The sequence below is a fragment of the Manis javanica genome, chromosome 15, assembly GCF_040802235.1.
Source record: "Manis javanica isolate MJ-LG chromosome 15, MJ_LKY, whole genome shotgun sequence".
Classification (NCBI taxonomy): domain Eukaryota; kingdom Metazoa; phylum Chordata; class Mammalia; order Pholidota; family Manidae; genus Manis; species Manis javanica.
The window spans coordinates 48,549,676-48,563,678 of NC_133170.1; positions in this window are offsets into that span (position 1 = coordinate 48,549,676).

Genomic DNA, 14,003 nt, shown 5'->3' on the forward strand with positions numbered 1-14,003 from the left:
TCTTCATGACTTTGCCACTTTTTCCACTGGAAGATGAGCTTTTAGTTGTTTCATTTTTAGTTATGTGATCCTTCACTACTCAAAGCTTTGACTTTTCTCTGATTTCATACAAGTGTCTGTTGAGATAGATTTCTTGTTGTTTTTTTTCTCAATAATTATATTTAATTTTATTTTTGTATGAATCCAGTAAAACAAAATTATGAAAGAATTTACTTATGAATATTGTTTTCTCAAGGATAAGTGTGCATGTCCTAAGAGTATATTAATAGGTGGTGTTACTATTGCTTATTCAAAATGCAGTCCATCTCTTAAAAAGAAAGACAGGCCTAACATGGGGTCACTTCTAGACCAAGTCACCAAACCTGGACTTTAATCCCTCATTTAACTGCAATCAGTCAGGAATTCCTTGTCAACATCAATATGACAATCTGACACATGTGCCTTCTCTGTCCCCAAAGAAAGATCAGGTAATCCACCCAATGAGACCTGTTTGTCCCCAAATGAAGGACATAATCCTGATCCTGGTCCCCCTCACATACATAGATAGCATTGGATTGTGCATAACATGATCCTTTAGGACACTGACTACATGTACTCTTGCCACACTGCTTGATGTATTGATAAAGGTGATTTCTTTTCTGCACATATCCCCTACTGTAAAAAAGGTACTTAAGTTGTCTCTAATTGCAGGAGCTCTGGAGCAGTTTGCCCAAACTCCTCCTGGGTGATAGGGTAGCTTTAATCCTCAGTAAGAAAACGAACTAACCATCAAACACAACACCTGTGTTTTTCAGTTGACACATCAAACAAAGGATATTTTTTTCAAAGTCCATTCTAGAAATGAAATGCTAAAACTGAAAGTTCTGCCAATTGGAAAAAGGCATAAATAAGTGTGTTTTTTTTGGTATCATTACTCTACAATTACATGAAGAACCTCATGTTTACTAGGCTCCCCCCCTTCAACAAGTCCCCCCCACATACCCCTTCACAGTCACTGTCCATCAGTGTAGTAAGATGCTGTAAAATCACTACTTGTCTTCTCTGTGTTGTAAAGCCCACCCTGTACCCTCTCCACATTATACATGCTAATTGTAATGCCCCCTTTCTTTTTCCCACCCTTATCCCTCCTTTCCCACCCATCCTCCCCAGTCCCTTTCCCTTTGGTAACTATTAGTCCATTCTTGGGTTCTATGATTCTGCTGCTGTTTTGTTCCTTCAGTTTTTCTTTGCTCTTATACTCCACATGTGAGTGAAATCATTTGGTACTTGTCTTTCTCCACCTGGCTTATTTCCCTGAGCGTAATACCCTCTACCTCCATCCATGTTGTTCCAAATGGTAGGATATGTTTACTTCTTATGGCTGAATAATATTCCATTGTATATACGTACCACATCTTCTTTATCCATTCATCTACTGATGGACACTGAGGTTGATTCCATTTCTTGGCTATTGTAAATAGTGCTGCAATAAACATAGGGGTGCATCTGTCTTTTTCAAACTGGGCTGCTACTTTCCTAGGGTAAATTCCTAGAAGTGGAATTCCTGGGTCAAATGGTATTTCTATTTTGAGCATTTTGAGGAACCTTCATACTGCTTTCCACAATGGTTGAACTAATTTACATTCCCACCCACAGTGTAGGAGGGTTCCCCTTTCTCCACAACCTCGCCAACATTTGTTGTTGTTTGTCTTTTGGATGGTGGTGATCCTTACTGGTGTGAGGTGATATCTCATTGTGGTTTTAATTTACATTTCTCTGATGACAAGCGATGAGGAGCATCTTTTCATGTGTCTATTGGCCATCTGAATTTCTTCTTTAGAGAACTGTCTGTTCAGCTCCTCTGCCCATTTTTAAATTGGATTATTTGTTTTTTGTTTGTTGAGGTGTGTGAGCTCTTTATATATTTTGGATGTCAACCCTTTATCAGATCTTTCATTTATGAATATATTCTCCCATACTGTAGGATGCCTTTTTGTTCTATTGATGGTGTCCTTTGCTGTACAGAAGCTTTTCAGCTTGATATACTCCCACCTGTTCATTTTTGCTTTTGTTTCCCTTGCACGGGGAGATATGTTCATGAAGAAGTCACTCGTGTTTATGTCCATGAGATTTTTGCCTATGTTTTTTTCTATGACTTTTATGGTTTTATGACTTACATTCAGGTCTTTGATCCATTTCGAATTTACCTTTGTGTATGGGGTTAGATAGTGATCCAGTTTCATTCTCTTACATGTAGCTGTCCAGTTTTGCCAGCACCATCTGTTGAAGAGACTGTCATTTCCCCATTGTATGTCCATGGCTCCTTTATCATATATTAATTGACCATATATGTTTGGGTTAATGTTTGGAGTCTCTATTCTGTTCCACTGGTCTGTGGCTAAGTTCTTGTGCCAGTACCAATTTGTCTTGATTACTATGGCTTTGTAGTAGAGCTTGAAGTTGGGGAGCGAGATCACCCCCCCAACTTTATTCTTCCTTCTCAGGATTGCTTTGGCTATTCGGGGTCTTTGGTGGTTCCATATGAATTTTTGAACTATTTTTTCCAGTTAATTGAAGAATGTTGTTGGTAATTTGATAGGGATTGCATCGAATTTGTATATTGCTTTGGGCAGGATGGCCATTATGACCATATTAATTCTTCCTAGCCAGGAGCATGGGATGAGTTTCCATTTGTTAGTGTCCTCTTTAATTTCTCTTAGAGAGTGTCTTGTAGTTTTCAGGGTATAGGTCTTTCACTTCCTTGGTTAGATTTATTCCTAGGTGTTTTATTCTTTTTCATGCTATTGTGAATGTAATTGTTTTCCTGATTTCTCTTTCTATTAGTTCATTGTTAGTGTACAGGAAAGCCACAGATTTCTGTGTGTTAATTTTGTATCCTGCAACTTTGCTGAATTCTGATATTAGTTCTAGTAGTTTTGTAGTGGAGTCTTTCAAGTTTTTTATGTACAATATCATGTCATCTGCAAATAGTGACAGTTTGACTTCTTCTTTACCAATTTGGATTCCTTGTGTTTCTTTTTTTTGTCTGATTGCCGTGGCTAGGACCTCCAGTACCACGTTGAATAACAGTGAGGAGAGTGGGCATCCCTGTCTTGTTCCCGATCTCAGAGGAAAAGCTTTCAGCCTCTCACTGTTCAGTATGATGTTAGCTGTGGGTTTATTATATATGGCCTTTATTCTGTTGAGGTACTTGCCCTCTATGCCCATTTTGTTGAGAGTTTTTATCATGAATGGATGTTGAATTTTGTCGAATGCTTTTTCAGCATCTATGGAAATGATCATGTGGTTTTCGTCCTTCTTTTTGTTGATGTGGTGGATGATGTTGATGGATTTTCGAATGTTGTACCATCCTTGCATCCCTGGGATGAATCCCACTTGGTCATGGTGTATGATCCTTTCAATGTATTTTTGAATTTGGTTTGCTAATATTTTGTTGAGTATTTTTGCATCTATGTTCATCAGGGATATTGGTCTGTAGTTTTCTTTTTTGGTGGGGTCTTTGCCTGGTTTTGGTATTAGGGTGATGTTGGCTTCATAGAATGAGTTTGGGAGTATTCCCTCCTCTTCTATTTTTTGGAAAACTTTAAGGAGAATGGGTATTATGTCTTCTCTGTATGTCTGATAAAATTCCGAGGTAAATCCATCTGGCCCAGGGGTTTTGTTCTTGGGTAGTTTTTTGATTACCATTTCAATTTCTTTACTGGTAATTGGTCTGTTTAGATTTTCTGTTTCTTTCTGGGTCAGTCTTGGAAGGTTGTATTTTTCTAGGAAGTTGTCCATTTCCTCCTAGGTTTTCCAGCTTGTTAGCAATAGGTTTTCATAGTAGTTTCTAATAATTCTTTGTATTTCTGTGGGGTCTGTCATGATCTTTCCTTTCTTGTTTCTGATTCTGTTGATGTGTGTTAACTCTCTTTTTCTCTTAATAAGTCTGACTAGAGGCTTATCTATTTTGTTTATTTTCTCAAAGAACCAGCTATTGGTTTCATTGATTTTTTCTATTGTTTTATTCTTCTCAATTTTATTTATTTCTTCTCTCATCTTTATTATGTCCCTCCTGCTGACATTAGGCCTCATTTGTTCTTCTTTTTCCAATTTCAATAATTGTGACATTAGACTATTCATTTGGGATTGTTCTTCCTTCTTTAAATATGCCTTGATTGCTATATACTTTCCTCTTAAGACTGCTTTTGCTGCGTCCCACAGAAGTTGGGGCTTTGTGTTGTTGTTGTCATTTGTTTCCATATATTGCTGGATCTCCATTTTAATTTGGTCGTTGATCCATTGATTATTTAGGAGCATGTTGTTAAGCCTCCATGTGTTTGTGAGCCTTTTGGCTTTCTTGGTACAATTTATTTCTAGTTTTATACCTTTGTGGTCTGAAAAGTTGGTTGGTAGGATTTCAATATTTTGAAATTTACTGAGGCTCTTTTTGTGGCCTAGTATGTGGTCTATTCTGGAGAATGTTCCATGTGCACTAGAGAAGAATGTGTATCCTGTTGCTTTTGGATGTAGAGTTCTATAGATGTCTATTAGGTCCATCTGTTCTAGTATGTTGTTCAGTGCCTCTGCTTACTTATTTTCTGTCTGGTGGATCTGTCCTTTGGAGTGAATGGTGTGTTAAAGTCTCCCATAATGAATGGATTGCATTCTATTTCCTCCTTTAATTCTGTTAGTATTTGTTTCACATATATTGGTGCTCCTGTATTGGGTGCATATATGTTTATAATGGTTATATCCTCTTGTTGGACTGAGCCCTTTATCATTATGTAATGTCCTTCTTTATCTCTTGTTACTTTCTTTGTTTTGAAGTCTATTTTGTCTGATACTAGTATTGCAACACCTTCTTTTTTCTCAATGTTGTTTGCATGAAATATCTTTCTCCATCCCATGACTTTTAATCTGTGTATGTCTTTGGGTTTGAGGTGAGTCTCTTGTAAGCAGCATATGGATGGGCCTTGCTTTTTTATCCATTCTATTACTCTGTGTCTTTTGATTGGTGCATTCAGTCCATTTACATTTAGGGTGATTATCAATAGGTATGTATTTATTGCCATTTCAGCCTTTAGATTTGTGTTTACCAAAGGTTCAAGGTTAGCTTCTTTACTACCTTACTGTCTAACTTAACTTGCTTATTGAGCTTTTATACACACAGTCTGATGATTCTTTATTTCTCTCCCTTCTTATTCCTCGTCCTCCATTCTTCATATATTGGGTGTTTTGTTCTGTGCTCTTTTTAGCAGTGCTCCCATCTAGAGCAGTCCCTCTAAAATACCCTGTAGAGGTGGTTTGTGGGAGGCAAATTCCCTCAACTTTTGCTTGTCAGGGAATTGTTTAATCCCTCTTTCATATTTAAATGATAGTCATGCTGGTAACAGTGTCCTTGGTTCAAGGCCCTACTGTTTGATTGTATTAAATATATCATGCCACTCTCTTCTGGCCTGTAAGGTTTCTGTTGAGAAGTCTGTTAGCCTGATGTGTTTTCCTTTGTAGGTGAACTTTTTTCTCTCTGTGGCTGCCTTTAATACTCTGTCCTTGTCCTTGATCTTTGCCATTTTAATTATTGTGTTTCTTAGTGTTGTCCTCCTTGGATCCTTTCTGTTGGGGGTTCTGTGTATTTCCATAGTCTGTTCGATTATTTCCTCCCCCAGTTTGGGGAAGTTTTCAGCAATTATTTCTTCAAAGAGACTTTCTATCCCTTTTCCTCTCTCTTCTTCTTCTGGTACCCCTATAATATGGATATTGTTCCTTTTGGATTGGTCACACAGTTCTCTTAATATTGTTTCATTCCTTGAGATCCTTTTATCTCTCTCTGTCAGCTTCTATATGTTCCTGTTCTCTGGTTTCTATTCCATCAATGGCCTCTTGCATCTTATCCATTCTGCTTATAAATCCTTCCAGAGATTGTTTCATTTCTGTAATCTCCCTCTGGACATCATCCCTTAGCTCTTGTATATTTCTCTGCAGCTCTGTCAGCATGCCTATGATTTTTATTTTGAATTCTTTTTCAGGGAGACTGGTTAGGTCTGTCTCTGCAGATCCTCTCTCAGGGGTTGTCTGAACTATTTTGGACTGGACTAAATTTTTCTGCCTTTTCACGGTGATAGCAGTGGCTGTAGGCAGGCTGCAGATGTGTCAGCTGGGAGAAGAAAGTCCTTTCCTGCTTGCTGGATGCCTTGCCCTTCTCCGCTGCCTGTGTTGGTTACCCGCACTCCTGCAGCAGCCACCAGATTAATCCCCTAAACTGCTGTGGGCGGGGTCTCCATCAGAGCAGTGCAGAGCCCTGCGGGGAGTGGCAGGCACACCAGGTGCACTCCTCCACAATAGCGGCACCCCAGCCGGGCAGCTGTGTGCCAGCAGTGGCCTTTGGGTCTGGCCCGGGCGGCTGTGCATCAGGCTGGGATTCCGGTCGGCTGCTGGGAGTGCGGCTGCTCCATCTGGCACCGCGGCAGGTGTGCGCAGGGCTCTCCCATGCGGGCCTTTACCAGGCTCCTCTGGTGCCACCAACGCTGGCACACGTGGACTGCTCCTGGACTGCTTGGTCACTGCCACTGCAGGCTCGCGCCGACCTCTCCCAGGCTCCTCTGGCGCCACTGCCACCAGTGTGCCCAGGCTGCTCCCGGGCTGCTCAGTCGCCCCTGTGGTGGGCTCACACAAGCCGCTCCTGGTCCCCTCTGGCACCACTGCCCCCGGCGTGCGCTGCCACTCTCCCACTACTGGGCCGGTGTGTCGGGGTCCGCACCAGTTGTGGGAATGACTGGCAGGCTGCTTAGTGCCATGAGGGGCTTCAGAGCTGTGCTGCCACCCAGGGGGTTAGAGCGCCTAAAGTTCCCTGGGATTCCCAGCTGCTAGCTAAGTGTGCCAGGACGACTTCATCCAGCTGTGGGGTCCCTGTCTCTTTAAGACTTGCAAAAAGCAATCGCTTTTCTTTTGTCTCAGGGATGCCAGTTGCGGGGACCTGCCCACAGGTTTTCTTTTCCGTTTCTCTAATATTCAGCACCCCATGCACCTTGTGTCTGTGCTCCAGGTGCGGATTTCTAGATCTGGTTGTTTAGCAGTCCTGGGCTTTCACTCCCTCCCCATTCCAACTCCTTTCTTCCTGCCAGGTTCTGGGGTGAGGGAGCATTCAGGTCCCGACTGGCCACGGCTTGTATCTTACCCCCTTCATGTGATGTTGAGTTCTCACAGATATAGATGTATCCTGGCTTTTGTATTGTATCCACTGGTGTCTCTTTTAGGAATAGTTTTATTTATTGTATTTTCATAAATATATATGTTTTTGGGAGGAGATTTCCACTGAACTACTCATGCTGCCATCTTCCCATGATCCCTCCTCTTGTTGTTTTTATTTAGTTTTTCTCAGTGAAAAAACGATTGGTACTTCTCAGGACCTCCTGTGAGCATGGAGTTTGTAAATCATCACCACAATGTGATACACACTAAAGTACAGGACTCACCCTATGACAGCGTTATGCTGGGATGGAATATCTCTAGAGCTCCTTCTTTCTCCCTGCCTATGTGTGATGAATCATTCATGTTCTTATTTATCAAATTCCTACTGAGTCCCCCCACTGGGGAGCAGAGATGTTTAGGACAGCTCTTCTCGAACTCTGACATGCACTGAAATCATCCGGGGTCTTGATAAAATGGAGATTCTGACGCAGGAAACCTTAGGAGGGGCCTGAGGTGCTTCAGTCCTGAGAAGCAGCTGATAATGATGTCACTGCTTCTGCTCTGTGGGTAGCAAGGGTTAGGACACCGTCTAAGAACTTACAGCATAGCAGGTTCTCTGTGCACTTGCACAAAAATGAAGGGAGATATTTAGCTAACACCAGTCACCTGTTATGTGCAAGTCATGTGCTATGCTCAGTGATTATGGGATGGTCCCCAATATCTCCTGTATCCTCTATCTGGTTTGAGAGATTGGCCTAGAAACCACTGATTGCATTAGAGGGTGACAGCTGGAGCTCTGTATGATGATGGCTGGGGCACCAAGGGGAGGGAGCAGCTTTGTATGTGTGGGTTGAGGAGGCATCACAGAAGTAACCTTGTCCATATGGGTCTTAAAGAGTGAGAACTTTCTAAGCTGATGAGGTAGCAATAGACATATTCAAAAGTAAAGGGGCATGATGTAACACAGTGTTTAAGGGAATTCACAATTCCCTGGGGCAAGGCTGCACATGTGAGAAGATAGGAAATGCAGTTCATACTTACAAAAAAGAAATGCCTATTATATGCCAAGCATTTCACATTTATTAATTCTAATCTTACAACAAACCAAAAAGGAGGTAGTATTTTTTCCCCCATTTTGCACAGAAAGCAAATGAGATTCAGAGTGATCATAGAGTTCTTTGACAGGTACACAGTTTGACAGTAGCTGGGCTGGATTTCAGGTCCAAATCTCAGAGACACCAAAGCCCTGACTACTGCCCTATTCGCTAAGCTCTGGGGAGTTAGTAGAGGCCAGATCACAAAGGGCCTTAAAAGCTGCATTAAGGAGGTTAAACTGGACCCCATGAGCAGTGGAAAACCTAGGAAGAGTTTTAAGTAGAGAGATGGCATTTGGATTTCTGAAAGATTACTCTGGAAGCTGTGTGGAGAGCAAATTAAAGGGAAACTTGTGAAAACAAATGAAAAGCTGATGGCTATTAAGCATCCAAAATTATCAGCCCACATGTGCTCCAGGAAAGCATGAACCTCATGAAATTCAGGAAGCTTAGTCTAGTCCAGAGAAGAACTTACATACCTGAAACAAATATCAGATGCAAAATCTGAAGTTACTCCCTGGCTCAGACTAACCACCAGTTCATACAGTGTCTAAGGAGCAAACCAGCTTGCATATGTGTGCTGTCTGGATTCAGGAGGAAAGGACGGTGGAACTCATACTTCTAAGACTGAGCACAGTGTTATTTAAACAAGTCGAGTCTTCACACACCCACAACTGTCTGTGTTCTGGTAATGGGAAGTCTATTTAATGCTTTCCACTGTTAACTTCACTAACCTCTGTTTGAAATGCTTCCCAAAGGATGCCTTGTAGTGCAAGTGATGATGGCATGTGTAGGGCATACACCCATCAAATATGCCATAACAGTCACTTCTTGAGCACTCACTATATCCCAGGCAAACAGAAAAATCGCTCTCGTAGAACCCCATGAGGAAGGTAACAACATTCTCTTTTGACAAAGGAGGAAGTTGGAAAAGGAACTTGCTCAGATCACAGAGCTCGTCAGAATCAGGGTGTTGACCCAGGGCTGCCCGACGTCAAAGGGCTACCTGATGTCAAAGCCTTTGTTATCTTACCCCTGCCTTCCTGGGTGTGACCTACATCTCTAGGCTGCTTTCTTATTTTCACAACCATTTTACTAGTTTGTTGTATTTTTCTCAGTACTGATGCTTGAGAGGAAAGTAAACGGATAGCCATCTCATTTGACAGTTAAGAAAGGAGAGACTAGGGGAATAGAAGGATTGTTCAAGGTTACAGTGAAAAAGGCTGCTTTCCCTTCCCCTTCCAGCCTCTGGTCTAATGCTCTTTGCCTCCAGGCCTCATCCCAAGGTTCACTGGTTCCCAAAATTGGCTGTATATTGCAATCACCTGGAGATCTTTGAGAACTAGAGATGCCTGTGTAGACATTCTGATTGACTTGGTATGAAAGGCACTGAAAATCTCAAAGCTCTCCAGGTGATTCTGACATGAAGCAGAGTTTGGGAATCACTGCCATGGCTTTTGAGATATAGTAGGTTTGAGATTGGCTTAGAGCAGTGGTTCTTAAAGGGTGGTCCCTGGACCAGCAGCGTCAGTACCACCTGGGAACTTACTAGAAATGCAAAGTTTTGGACTCTACACCAGACCTAAATATCAGAAACTGAGGGTGGAGTTCAGAAAACATTGTCTTAACAAGTTTTCCAAATGATTACAATGCAAGCCAAGCCCGTTGGCCATACTTCCTCCCAACAGGTTTACTGTGGGTAACATGGGGACCATCTGTCTGCTATTTTTACTTAGGCCAGAGCTCAGGGGAAATATATTTAAACCCAAATGACAGTCCAAGGCATTCAGATTTGTATTAAAGATGGATATCCTGGTAGTGTTGGTTGCCAAGTGCAGGAACAAAAAACTGAGGGAGGATTTTGGAATCTTTTCGGGGGTGGCCAGAGTACTGTACCATCGAAAAGTCAAAAAGGAAAAGGAAGAGACTGGCCTCTGGAGAAAAATGAAAGCAGTAAGTATTGTCATCTGCCTACACTTCAGTCATTTGCAGTCCTTCCTTCCTGCGCTTTGAAGTTAATGGTGATGTCTTCGTAACTGGCACCTTTAGTTTTCTTTTTTCCTGAAACATCTCAGTGCTGTTGAAATCCACCTCTTCCGAGTGGTGCTGTGCTTAGGACAGAAAGCAGGCGGCATTCACTGCCTGAGAAGCAGAGGACTGGGTTATGGATGGCAGAGGGACTTCTCCCCTGCCTCCTTCCCATTTTGGGGTTGCTTAATTGGCATCATTTCCCTGCTGCCACAATTTTTTTTCTCGGCATTATAATTTTAAGTAATTCAGTATATTAGTCAATTTCCCTAATGCCCTTCATTGCATGTTCATTCCATGTGGCTGGTTTCTGTCATATTTTTCAAGTATTCCCCACTGGACCTCATTCAGTAGCTGCTTGTGTTAGGTGGTATTGGTTCTTCTGACAGTGGTTCGTGAAAGAATTAAGAGTTTAGCCTATTGCGCTGAGGGAGGTGTTAATGGGATATAACTGTTTAAACTGAGAACTTGTGTGAAAACCTGGAGGGGGTGTGTGTGGGGGGGTGGAGGTAAGGAAAATATTTATGTCAGGCTGGATACCATTGGAGAGATTGTGGGAAGAGTTGCGAAAATCGTACCTAAGTTTATTGTACACATTCAGAACACCCAGCTGTTTGACATCAGTCATTATTCACCATTCTAAGATGACTTATAATATATGCAATATACTCCCTTATTGTTTAGTAAGTTACTGTTTTTAGTTGTACCACTCTTCAACCAATAACTGGCTTTGAGTTTTGACTTGGACATCCTTTGTCTTTGCTTCCATCACATTTAAAAATACAGCAGAAGCACTGAGGAAAGGAGGCAAGAAAGCGTGGGGAAAAGGGCAGCTTAGCCACTTTTACCTGGGCTGGGTGGGTGTTTCACCTCGTGGTTTCTCAAGATGATTAATCCGGGGGTGGACTCTGCATAAGAATCATCTGTCAGCTGAGGCTCCTGGGAAGACTAATCTATTCATAGATGAACCATTGTTAAAAGAGAATAAGCTGCTCAGTAGGAAAATGATTTGGTAACTGCTTCATCAGCTAAGAAGCAATATGGGATGTGAAATGATGTTTCGTTTCAAGTTACCTGAAACCTCTGGGGTAGAGGTTTTCCCAGCCTGTGGGATTGAATAAGGAGAGACAGAGAAGCCTTTATTACTGGCAGCCAGGAGTAACAGTATCTCAGTGTGTCTAGGTACTTTGCCTTATGAGTTGTTTCTTCTAGTTCTTTGTAGTGATTGAGCTAAAGGGTAAAAGTGATTTAAAAGGTAGAAGAAGAGCAAACAATTAATGCCAATGTGGTGAACACTCTGCCCATCATGTTTCCATCTTTGCACCATAACTCAGAAACCCACTGGAACAAGACAAAACATGACTTAATGGACAATGCGCTAAGACTCTGTGTGGAGATAAACCAAAAATTATTTGATGACTGCATCCAACAATTTAAAGCAGAGAAACTGAAAGAGAAGCTAAAAATGAAAGCATGACAAGAAGCATAAGTTAAAATATAAATCTAGCTAAGTACTTCCTAGGTATTAAAAAAGAGCAACATGAAAACATTCAGGGTGTTACTTGAATGTTTTTATAGGACAGTGATGTGGCTTCAAGGGGTGGGGGGGAAATAGACAATGTGTAAATGAGTAGTTGAAATAATGTCACTAAAATTGCATATGAAAATATCTGTAATTAAATATAGTTTCCAGGTCTATAACAAAAAATAAGTCTTCATGGAGAACAATGCCACCAGTAAAGAGACAATAGGCTCCTGGGCATTCCCCCAGCCACTCCCAACACCTCGCTGCTCTTACCTCTTAAGCTCAGTTTCACATCCATGTCTCAGGTCATAAATGATTGTCCTTCTAGGAAATGTATTTTTCACCTCGCTTTATGCTCAACCCAATCTTACTCATGAGCATACTCTGCATGCCAGCAGTGGGCTAGACTTGAGAGAAAGCATTCCCTTCACTTGAGTTGCTCGCAGTCCTTTGGAGATTCAGACATCACAATAAGCAGTCCACAGCACTATGTGATAAACACTGCCAATTATTGTTTGTTGGGTTTACTTTTCATGAAGTACAATATACATGCAGACAGGTGTACACATAGTGCTGTGGGCTTCACCAGAAGTAATGGAGCCCTGTAAAGGGCGTGTCTAAGGGCACCTGAGGACCCTAGGACCCTGGGAAGACTTCCTACAGGAGAAGCTGGAGGTGAGACATGAAGAGTGAGTAGTGACTTACAGGCAGAAAAGGCAGGTAAGAGAAGAGAAGGTGGGTGTGCCAGGTCAGCAATTCTTCCAGCCCACTTTCTCCAGAAAGATTTCCATAACTATTCCCACTCTTATTGATCAACTTCTCTAAATAAACAAGTTACCCAAATTATAGCCCCAAATTTGATATCAGACCTCTAATACTCCCAGTATCTCCCAGTCTTATTTTCCTTAAAGTTTGTCTCTGTTTATAAAGTTTGTCTCTGTTTACCCACTAGATGAAGTTAGGGATACAGGATGAGTTAGAGCAATTCCTACATATGTAGCCTTGGGTAAAGGATTCCAGCTTGGGTAAGTTTAGTTTCTTCATTGTAAAGGATTACTGGGTAAAGATGAACCCAGATCAGGATTGGCAAACTGTTTATGAGCCAATCTAGCGTCCCAGTTGTTTTTGTGAATAAAGTTTTATTGAAACTTTATTGAAACAGCCATGCTCATGTATTTGCACATTGTTGGTGGCTGATTTTGAGCTGCAGCGGAAAAGTTGAGTAGTTGGAACAGAGACTGTCTGGCCCACAAAGCCTAAAATATTTACTATTTTGTCCTTTACAGAAAAAGTTGGCTGACCACAGCCTTGTAAAATTAACATGTGGTTTTTAAGTGGTGGTGGTGGTCCTGCGTGCATCAAAATCTGAATGCCTCTTTTTAAAATATTTATCTTCGTCCTTCTCAACACCAGTGCCTTATCCCTGTATCCAACTAAATGATACTCTTGATTTTATTAGGCTTATTGTTTAAGGAAGTTTAAAGATGTTTACCTCTGATATCTAAGATGCCACCACCCTGTGACATCCTGACCTTGAGTCAGCCCCATGGAAGCAGGCATGTCTCTGTCCACTGCCACAACCTCGGTGCTTGACTATGCGTCCAGCACATGGGAGGTAAGCAAAAATGACCATGGAGTGAAGTGATTAAGTGGCCAGGCTGGAGCTGGTGAGCAGAAAAGCAGAGATGGTGGCAGAACAGACAGGCATTCCTCAAATCCCTTGACATTCAAGAAGACAGTTCAGGTGTCAGGCACCGCAAGGAAAATTGCCCTGTCCTGCTCACCCTTTCCACACCCGTGACCAGTGTTGCCTGCCTATTCTTGTTTCAGAGCAGACATGGACCTGCTGAAGACAGGAGGTTTTCTTACATGGCATTGGGTAGAGAGGAGGGCTAGATTACCAGGACAAGCTTTCAGAGGAAAAAATATTCACGTAACAGAGTGTAGACGTGCTGAGTGAAGCATTTCATTTCTAATGTCTTAGAAAAGAAAAACTTCCCGGGGAAAAAGTTCATCTGAAAAACATCAAGATTAAGATGCGTATGTATAATTGAATCAAATTATCTCTCTTAGATATTATTATACTATTAACATTTTCCCATTACTGTCAATTTTCCTCGAACTTTCTTGTGTTTTCAGAATTTTTTTTAAAAAAAGGGCTGCCATTAGGCAGTAGATGATGCCTA